Source organism: Anser cygnoides, chromosome 2 (genome assembly GCF_040182565.1).
Source record: "Anser cygnoides isolate HZ-2024a breed goose chromosome 2, Taihu_goose_T2T_genome, whole genome shotgun sequence".
Classification (NCBI taxonomy): domain Eukaryota; kingdom Metazoa; phylum Chordata; class Aves; order Anseriformes; family Anatidae; genus Anser; species Anser cygnoides.
Window position 1 is genome coordinate 127082151 of NC_089874.1, and position 9771 is coordinate 127091921.

The following is a 9771-nucleotide window of genomic DNA, read 5'->3' on the forward strand; positions in this document are numbered from 1 at the left end:
ACCTCTTACAAATATCTTTAAATCCCCCCCACTGTGTTAAAGAGAAACTGCTGAGAGCATTAATGTTGCAAAGGCAAGCACTTAAGGAAATGCTGGAATTAAAGTTGTCTGTGGAAAAAGTGGTGTATGACTGTGGAGCTGAAGACAGCCATAGGGCAAATGAATGAGGTGTGATAATCTCCTGTTGTAGAATCACAAAGGTAACCTAATCATGTAATTTTGTATCTTTACAGTGCTTGAAGCTTTCAGATGTAGCATTCTTCTCAGTTTTATGTGTAATTTCCTAGCTTTGTGTTTTGTTTTTTTAAAGCAAATGAAAATTCCTGTGTGCTGTTTCGCAATGACATTCACCATAAGCAGCACCACAGCCCCTCCAGAGTCAGCAAGCCAGGAACAAACATGACTTCTAGAAACCTCATCCTCTCCAGGCCTGTCTTGGCTGCAGCTTCTGGTCAAGCTGTGACTTGGCCCTGCAACGGGAGAGCTGAAGGTGAATGAGAATCTCAGTCCAGGTATTTCACAAGCCAGCACCGATATGAAATTGCACCACATTGGCCGGGATGGAACTGACTTTCTTCATAGCAGCCCGTATGGTGCCATGTTTTGGATTTGTGACTAAACCCATGTCAATAAGGCACCAATGCTTTGGCTATTGCTGAAACAGTGCTGGCACAGGGTCAAGACTTTCTGGTTTTCACTCTGCTCCCCAGCAGGCATGCTGGAGGTGGGCGAGAGGCTGGGAAGGGCCAAGAGAGGTGACTCAAATTAAGCAAAGGGATGGTCCTTATACATTATATGGTGACATTATATGGCTCCTTATACGTTATATGGTGACGTATAGAACATCATAAGCTTCATTTTCCTGTTGCTGGCAGTGGCTAGTGTGTGCCAGTGTTGTATACAATAAGGTCACCCCTCATGTACACCACAATGAGAATGGTGTTGAGAAAAAACACGCTGTTTGTAGTGTAAAGTCAGCAGGGAGAATCCACCTTGCCAACTTCTACTCAGACAAGTTGCTCAGTGCTGAGTCTGATCAAGTAATGCTTCTCTGGCCAGTACAGAAAAACAAATGGCCCTGTGGTATGTGAATCTGGGAACCTGAGCAACCAGAAAGTATGGTAGTCACCAGCTAAAGAAAATCCTGCTCCTGCCTTCAAACCTGTACATTTGATTCAAAGGTTTAAATGTCAGTGCTTGTCATACCCACTTTTGTCTGCTGCAGGCTGGTCCTGCGATAGAAATGTCTTCATATTCTTTTGTGCTTGGAAATGATTTTGAGTGGACCTGACATTTTCCTGACCACTGACTGTGATGACTAACAATGGTATATTTGTCATGTTCTAACTTGCGGTTTGACAACAGTCAAAAAATTCAAGACCCATAGTGCTTCAAAATGCAGGATGTTCAGAGCCCTGAGACAATGCCTTAGTCACACCACTACCCTGCGATACGAGTTCCCACAAGGATTAGAAGGTGATTCGATTTGTTTGTTTCCAAGAATGTTATTAAAGCTTCTGATTTATTTGAAACAGTGCATAATTTTGTCTGTACCTGTTTTGCAGTTTACTTGAAGTTTCAAAACAGTTAATTAAAGGGTTTTGTGAAGACCTTCCACAGCAGTGGCCTGTAGCCACAACTCAACAACAGGGTTAGAGATATCTACACCATCACAGGCAGGTACAGCCATCAATCTCAGGTTGTCTTTGACCTGGCGATCTCAGGGTACAGGCATTGATACAAACCATAACCAGCATTGCTCATTATTGACGTAGCAACAATAAGAAAACAACTCGGGAAGTTTATGGAAGCAGTGAGGAATTCTGATTAACAGAAAAATGGCTATTACCCCTGCCTTCTTCTTTGTCTGAGGTAAGATGGCCTGTCATTTGCTGAAGTTGGGTAGATTTTTTTATTAGTCTTAATATGCATAAAAATTATGTAGCCACCTTTTGAATGTCTGGGGTGTTTTGAATACGATTTAATGGCAAGTGTGAAAAACAAATGAGTGTCATAAGTAGTCCCCAGCGATTTCCAAATGCCATAAGCAGACAGAGAGTTATTGATTGTTGCTTAACATGCCTGTAGAAAATAATGGGGTTACAGCATCTGTGCTGTAGCAAATGAAGTTATTCCATCTGTTGTGCCAGCACCAATATTTGAACATGTCCAAAGCTGAAGCCTCATTATTTGTAATGCCAGCTCCACTGTAACCAGAATGGATAGCAAGCAGGCTCCCAAGCCTTTGTGCTTTTGCTGTCTCACACCAAAATTGTGAAGTGGTTCAAGGAAGAAAAGGCAAATCAATAAGTAATTATTTTACAGCCCTCACCACTCTTCACCCATGTCAACTAATTGAACTAATAAATAATTCATGGCTTTCTTGACACCGTGCTGGAGACAGGCAGCAGTTTCCTCAAATGTGTCATCCCTTTTGATAAGGAGGGGAAACCAAGGATCTTTCCCCATCTCATTTAAGTCACAAGTGGCCTGGTGAGCTGAACAGTGGTAGTTCACTGTCCCGCTGCCAAGAAGAACGGGGTTGGCGGGGGAAGAGGAGAGGTCCAGTGCACACAGGCTGCCTAATAACAGTGTGTAGCTTTTATTTATTTTCCAAAATAAGTGGGTCAAGACACTCACGTACGTGTTCCCCACTCCTGCGTATCTCTGATGGAGCTCACAGGAGAGACACCAGGAGTGCCAGGGTGCTGCAGGGGCTGTGGGCTCCTGTGGGCAGTGACAGACCTCCACGGGGACATCAGGGCAGGGCCCAGCAGGCCTTCCCATCCCACTGCCCCAACTGGGAAGCCGGGGGCAGTGGGGCAGCCCCAGCCCCAGGCACTTCCCTGGGAATGGCAATGGGCTGAGGTCAGCCCATGGGTGGTGGCCAGGATCAGGCCTGGTGAGGAGAACCAGGGTCAGACACAGCCCGGGATGGCCGGGGTCAGCTCTGGCCACGTCCTCCCTGCATGGCCTCCAGGAGCCTCTCCCCAGGGGCTCAGGGGCTGGCGACTTCCTAGGAGGTGCAGAAAGGGGGCGAGCTGTGGGGACACAGCCCCTTCACAGCTCTCTACCTGTCTGTCTACCTGTCTGTCTGCTACCAAGACTACGCAATTCATTTAGGCAATGTACAGTTTAAAACAAGCTGGTGGTATTTCTACAGTCTTCAGATCTTTATTAATGGTCTTTAGATATTTATTAACATTGTTTTTTGGTGTTTTTTTTTTCAGAGACTAATTACAAGCACTACCATTTTATGTCTGCGTTTTAAATTCAACACTGCGTCCTCCATGATTGTTTTTCCCTTGCCCACCAGCAAAGAAGGACCATTTAGACTAACTGGTGGGTCTGATAAAGTCTGATTCGGCTTCTTTTTGGTTTCTTAGATGAGTAAGATTTCTTGCCAGCTTTCAAAAACTGTATCATCTTCTATATCCAGGTCTTCATGCATGAGCTTTTGGATTTACCAAAATTATAAGCTTCGCAATACATATAAGGGAGCTGAAAGGTTAATTTTATGAGTAGGTAGTAATTTACTGTTTGATCAGGAAACAACATGTTGTAATGTATAATCAACTTGGAAGTTCAGAATCTGAACAGAGAAATCTGATGGGATCATTACCAGAGGATGTTTCCCAGAAACCTATTTTAAGAGCTTAATGCTTTAAATGCCTCTCTCTTTAACAGACTTCACCTTCTTGACTCATATTTTCCACAGGTATCTGCTTTACACTGATAATTTATCCTAAATACAGCAAATATATTTTAGGTGGTTTTGAGAGAGTAATCTTCGGGAAAAGCTATTGTTTTGATCAAGTTGAAAGAAATCTTGCACTGAGAAACTCAAGAGTCCTGGCTTGAAGCTGAAATTTTGTCCTGATAACAGAGATGTGAGTTTTGCTACTTTGATAAATTTACAAACTCTCAATAATATTTATTCATACATGGCCTTTAAAGATTTCATAGAATAGCATCATAGAATGGGTTGGAAAGGACCTTAAAGATCACCTGGTTCCAACCCCCCTGCCATGGGCAGGGATGCCACCCACTAGACCAGGTTGCCTGGGGCCTCATCCAACCTGGTCCTGAACACCTCCAGGGATGGGGCATCTACAACCTCACTGGGCAGTTACTTAGTATTGGTTAGTGTTTGGTACCTAAATTCTCTAAAGACATCGTGGCACTGAATATCTCCAGCCCAGGCCATAGAAGTCGAATATGGTTTTTCCTGTACTTGGTTTCCCGGACTGTCAGGGACCAACATGTTGTCACTGTCACTTGTCTCCATTTTGAGACACCTTCCTCCTCTGTCTCACCATAGGTTCATCTACCAGTATTTGGAGAAGGACTGCACTCCTGAAGCAAATCCCCTGCCTGCCCACCGCTTAACATGCTTTGCTTCATTTTGTGGACTGGTTTCAAAGTGCATGCATTGCGCAAAATGAAACTACAAGGGAAACTGAGGTCCTGTCCTAATGTAAATGAGGGTCCTGGCCATAAAAACTTGCTCAAAAAGAAATCCTCTGAAGTGCTTATGGGGTGTACACAAGGTCCTGAGCTTGCACTGTTTCACTGCACACATCTGCTCCCATTGGGCTACAGTATTTGCTAATGCAGACATAGCCTCTGTGTAGCATAAAGGAGTAGGAATTTTCTGCCTGAAATGCAGCAGACAAGGATGGGACCAGGAGAAATGAAGGAGCAAGGAACCTGCTTGGATATAAAAACGGGGCTTTTTAGCAGGTGCTATGAAGTTACTGAGACTTAGTGAGCCTCAAACCAAGATAAGGAAGCCAGACAAACGAGACAGATGTGGGAGCCAACCGCACGTGGTAAGTGGAATGGGATAAGTAGCTGGGAGGAGGGCAGCAGAATAACAGGCAGCAGCACCCAAATTGTAATGCAATGAATATGTCGTGGGTAAAACCCACAGGTTTTGCCATTCACCTCTTTCAGCTCCAGACTGCTTTAGGTCAATCAGCATGAGCACGGTGTAACTTTGGGTCTGTTACAAGTGCAGCTGAACTTTCAAATTAAATCTTGCCTCTGGCCCCACTAACAGCTCGCTTCCTGATTTCTTCTCATGCTGTGCCTGTGCCCATAGCTATAAGCTAACATGGCCAGTCACTCAATAGGAATAAGTTGTCACCAATCTACTGGCTTAAATAGCAGTTCCTCAGATTTATACCTGTCTGAGATCCCAGTCTCAGGATTTGGCAGTGAGATGAATAAAGAGCTAATTCTGAAATCTTTCCTATTTTATAATGAAAATATCTTTGTAGCCTAAATCTAAGTGTGTATTATTAAACCTATTACCAGCTATAGTTTACCAGCAAGACAATAGGACACGTGAAAATAAAGAACAGGATGAAATTTAAGTAAATCAGAAATCTCTACAGGATTGATAATACTCAGGGCTTCTACTTCCTGCAGTAGTATGCAATGGCAAGTTTATTAATCAGCAGAGGAAATGCACAGGATTTCCATAAATTATTTAATTCAGAAGTGACAGGAAAAGATTATTAATGTGTGACACCACAATATAATGACCTCATGTTGAGAACACCTGTAGTTTAATGAATTAACATTATTACAAGAATATTTGCTTAAGACTTATACATTTAATTTGGTTGTGTTAAACATGCCGCTTATTTATCATTGTTAATAGGATTTCTATTTTTAGGTATTGGTCGCAACATGAGCAATGGGACAATACAATCAAAAGCAGCTTTCATGATATAGTCTCTGTACAGGAAGATTTTACAGTATTTCTCGGTGTGTTTCCTCCATTATCTAATTTTTTGTCTGGTCCTTCTGCAGCTACATGCATACACCATGACAGGGTCAGCACCTAAAGAGCAGCAGACTATGGAGACTAATTAGTCAGGTCATGCAGGATGCTCAATTTATTAAGCAGCTTTTACATTAACTTCAGGTAGTATTTCTTATTAATGAAAATTAATAAAATTAATAAAATTAAGAGCAGTGCAATGTCATATATAAAGCCTAACCCTGCTCTGAGCACATCTGCATCTCTCTTCTACCAACAGTTTATCCTGTGCTTGCAGTCACACAGAAATGCTGTCCATTTCATTTTGCTTATCTAATTTCTTCATCGTCTGCCCCTTCCACTGAAGACTTCTGGCCCTTCTTCAAAGGGAATACAGTGAAACTGTGATTCATACAGAGGTCAAGGTGGGAAAGGTCCTCTGGAGACCTCCTGGTCCAATCTCCCTTTGAAAGCAGGGCCTCACATCGGGTTATCAAGGGCCCTGCCAAGCCAAGGCATGCGTATTTCTAGTGAGAGAAATGCCATACTTTCTCTGGGCAGCCTCTTCCAACGTTTAGTCATTCTCCTGCTGAAGAATGTATTTTTACATTCAGACAGAAGTTCCCCTGAGATAACTTGTGTCCATTGCTTCTTGTCCTGTCACCATGCATATCTTTCCCCAGCTTACAGGGCACCAGATTATCAAGTACTGAAAATCAGCACAGTTCTGCTAATCCTTATCATCTGCAGATGTGATTCACTACCAGCAGGGATCTATGCTTTCTCTACCCAGATGTGGTATCAGAACAAGTTTCCTTGGGAGTCCCAACATGCGTGACTGCAGTCAGGGACCAGGGGTTGTGAATACGGCTATCAAACTGCCAATTTGATCTCCTGAGACTCTCTGCAGATGGTGTGTAGCAGGGGCACTTAACCTCTAGTCTTTGGGTTAGAACCAGCCAGCCTGACGACTAATCCATCTTTTGCCAAAGACCCAGAAACCTTAGCAGGAGCAGGTTGGGAGACAAGTTGTTCTAGCAGCCTGCTTCCTGCTGCCTCCTTCCCATTACATCCAATGCCATGACCCAGTTCACATGCGTGCTTTTGTCAAATGACACCAAATGCATCTGTGCTGTGATGGGGCATCTGCATTTTGTTGATGTGATAGAGCATGTTGGATTACATGACAAAGAAACTGCCACCACACACAGTCCACCAGAGCTTCTACGAGAGGCTACACAGCATCTCAAAGCCAGCCCTACTTTCTCCTAACATTCCCCTAGCCTATGTGACTGAGTGAGTAGTTAGAGCTTGGGTTAAGAACAAATATCTTTGATTATTAATTGAATTCCAGTTTAACACAGCAGGACAAGTAGAAATGTCTTTTAGCATAGGGAAAAAAAAAAAAGTTGGGTGGGTTTTTTTCTTGCTATTGTTTTTTTGTATGTGTGTTTGTTTTTTGGTTGGTTGGTTGGTTTTTTCCGCTTGCAAAGAATACAGAGAAGGAAGCAGGAGGCAAAGGAGCTGCCAGAGCAATGCATAGCCATGCCATAGCCATAGCCATAGCGGTGCCTCAAAGGTTGTGATCTAGCTGCAGAAGAGCAAAACTGGAAATCAGGAAAAGAAGAGGCTAGGAAAACTGATTTTGGAGACTCACTCATAAGTAACACTATCCTTCAAAACCCACCCACCCTAGACATAGAAAGTAATTACTTGTGGAGTGTAACAGAGAACTGGATGTAGATTACTGTTTTATTGAAGAGCTGTGGCATGGATCTGATTCCCATTGCTCTACAGATGTGAAAACAAATGAGTTCAACTTAGGTAATAGGAAGAGCAAACACATAAAACTATACCTAAGGCTAGTTAGAGAAAATTCAGTTGGAATTAAACCTAGATAGCATGTTTGAACATGACTGCTACATATCAGTGACAAGCACACAGGAAAATCAACTTTTTTAAAACATGACCTACACCAGCAAACAGGAAATACCACGCTCAGGAAGCGATAAATTCTCATTTACCTGAAACTACAAATCTCAGGTCTCTCCAGACTTTAAAAGAGTATGACTATGAACAGAATAATAAACAGTATATTTAAGTCTACATAACTATCAAGATTTTTTCTTTCCATCTGCCCTGAAGGATTTAAAAGAAGTTAACAATTGTATAGGATAGTTTATACATCATATACACAGCTTTTTAGGCTCATATTTGAAAATGAAGAAAATAAGAAGGCTAGAACATTGATCGGTTAATTAAAATGAACAGAAAAAAAAAAGGAAAAAGAATAAAAGCAAGAAAACAAAAATGTAATTCTTTATGCAAGGCGAGGAGGAGCTTCAAAAATTTGAGTTCTCACTCTCTGTTGCATCCTCCTGGAGCTGAAAGTGCAACAGAGGACATGGCATCAGATGGGGTCACTCCCCATCATTCATGGGCTTTCTGAGGGTGCAGTGGACACCAGCCAGAGACGTTCTCATTTCCTCTACCCTTACTTCCCCCATGTGGCCAAACTAGAGGTTTCTCCATCTTTTACTTAACTCTTAACACTTCACTTACTGCCATCTTGCAAATCCTTTTTCATAACAAGGTGCAAGACCTTGTTGAAAATGTGAAGCCTTTAAGACTAAATAAAGACACGTACCTAAACTGAAGAGAGTATCAACTTAGAAAAATCCCATTTAAGCCGGCAACTGTAAAAGAATGAACTCCTCAACAGAAAACACTATTATAAACCATTTTTGAAGATCAGTTTTGACGCAGTCTCATTATTGTTAAATGATTTCAAAAAACACTATGCAGTCTTCAATATGGAAAATTCTACAAAAGAAAAAAAAACTTCTGAAAAAAACATCTAGAACAGGTGAATCACTTACTCAAAAGACCATTCATAATGAAAAGATCAGTGTGAAAGTTTTTATTACTTTCTCCTCAGCTGATCTAAAACCAAGCAAATGACCTTATTCTTCTTACAAAATCAGCTGTTACCATTTAACTGCCCTATTCTGAAACAGAGCTAAAGATCACATTACCTTTCAGAATCTACATCCTGAATGAAAATCAAGGATACTACATTATAAATACAGCTTAAGATTTATACATCTACATAAAATATTGAAATTACCTCCTGTCCAAATATTTCAATTAATTTTCTTATTTCTTGATGTATATTGAAGATTTCCTCTATTTTCCTTTCTATTCTTCTATTTTCCTTTTGAAAAGGAGGAAGTTATCAGGATCCTAAGGTAGAGAAAATGTTTTAATGACAAAGGAAAAGGTATATTTTCTCCATGTACAAGAATGAGAAAATAAACTACTCATGGACAAGCAAGCGCCTTTTGTGGGTATCATGATATTTTCTTCAATGCCACTATCTAGTTTGTAATGTAAGACCATCACAACTCATAGACTTGTAGAATCACAGAATGGCTTGGGTCGGAAGGGACCTTAAATATCACCTAGTTCCAACCCCCCTGCCATGGGCAGGGAAGCCACCGTCTAGGTAAGGTTGCCTGGGGCCTCATCTAACCTGGTCTTGAACACCTCCAGGGATGTTAAATATTAAATATGAAAGTCTAAACACATTAGAATTGTTATATTCTTGCAAATAACAAACATAGTTCCCTCTACACAAAGGTGGCTTTGTTGACACCTCCTACACGTCCCTTGATGTGGCTGTGGACTGGATGCAGGATCCATGCAGTTATTTTAGGAACATCTTCATACAAAGAACTGTTACAAAACCTCACTAATGACGCAGAAATGTACAATGGGAAATTATGTAGTCTGACGATGGTTTCAAACTGAGCGGGTTTTTGCACTCTTTTTGCATATTAAACCAAAAATCTTCATGCAGCAGAATTCAGATTCTATGCACCACTTTACACACAGAGCATGAAATAATTACATGCTCATATAATATGGTCATTTTTATCAATAAAAACAAAATGTGCCTAAAACAAGTTTATAATCTGAAAAATCAGATTCTACGAATTTGA